The following is a 1,409-nucleotide window of genomic DNA, read 5'->3' as shown; positions in this document are numbered from 1 at the left end:
TAGTTGCCATCGCTAATAATTTCACCGTTGCTAATTCCATCGTAATAGTCAATTTGAAAAAAATCTGATCGCCAAATATTTTTATTAATGATGAAAATCCTAGCTATGACTAATAAGACTATTAGCGACGACTTTAGCAGTGAAATTTTTTCATCGTTAATTACTTTTTAATTTTTAAATTAAATTTTTTAAAAATTTTTTAAAAAACATTAGTGATGATATTTTTGTGGCCAAAGCCATCGCTAATAATTATTAAAAATCAATAATACAGTCACTAATATCGTCCTTAATTTTTTTAATTTTTAAATTAAATAATTTTATTAAAAAAATATATTAGCGACAATATTAATATCGCTGATGCCGTCGCTAATAAGTATTAGCAACGATATTTTCTGTCGCTAATACCGTCGCTAATAATTAATTTTATTTTGTTAAAAAAATTAATAATAATATTTTTTAAAATTTATTTTAATTAATCATAATGAATTATGGTTCCTAATACTTGTTATAATTAACATCCAAAGATATTATGACAATCAAAAATTAAAAATTAATTATATTATATTAAAAATATAAATTATATATTTTTTTGCGAGCAGTATCAAAAAAATATAAAATATCAAAAAAAATCAGGTCCGATCTTCATCATCGTCTTCCTCCTCTTTCTCCTGCTTCTCTTCAGCAGTTGGCGGATGAGAGCTGGATGTCCCAGCATTCTGTAACAAAAAAATAAAATAATATTAACAAGTTTCGATACGGAGGCGTATCTTTCGATATATTCTTTCGATTCTCGAACAAATTATTCTTATAAATTTCATTCGATGATACGGAGCTATAAACATCTCCGATTCATCGATTGGACGGTTAGATTGAATTTTTAGCCCTTAGATCATCTTTCCGGATTCAAACTTAAATATATGAAGCTTCTAAATATGAAAACTTAAAACAAGTAAAAGGATTTAGTAATATAATTACCTGATACGATAATTGGGATGATAAGCCTAGTTGGTCACGTAGTTATGGATTCTGAAGAAGCTCTACGATCATATCGTGGATGGCATCCAAGAGGTTCTAAGGTCGCTGGTTCAAAAGTTTCAGCATAATTTTTTTCATGTACGCATTGCTCTAGGCCTGAAATATCGAGATCTGTGAGGATGTCGAAGATATCGAGTCATGAAAGATCAAAATTATGATCGAATTCTATGATCGGGATCTTCTTTTTTCAGTGCAATCATAGGAAACACTTGACCTTCAGCGGGTGTACAGTCCTTACAGTAGATTGGCGAACCTGCATTTAATTTCTCTACTGTTGAGAAAATCGTAAACAGAGGAGCAAGTGAAGTGGCCACTCGTCCAATTTTTACACCATCCTGTCTTGTGCACCATCCCGTGCAACTGTAGTGGGCAAA

The sequence above is a fragment of the Elaeis guineensis genome, chromosome 6, assembly GCF_000442705.2.
Source record: "Elaeis guineensis isolate ETL-2024a chromosome 6, EG11, whole genome shotgun sequence".
Classification (NCBI taxonomy): domain Eukaryota; kingdom Viridiplantae; phylum Streptophyta; class Magnoliopsida; order Arecales; family Arecaceae; genus Elaeis; species Elaeis guineensis.
The sequence above is the reverse complement of the archived record's forward strand: the minus strand, read 5'-3'. Positions refer to the sequence as shown.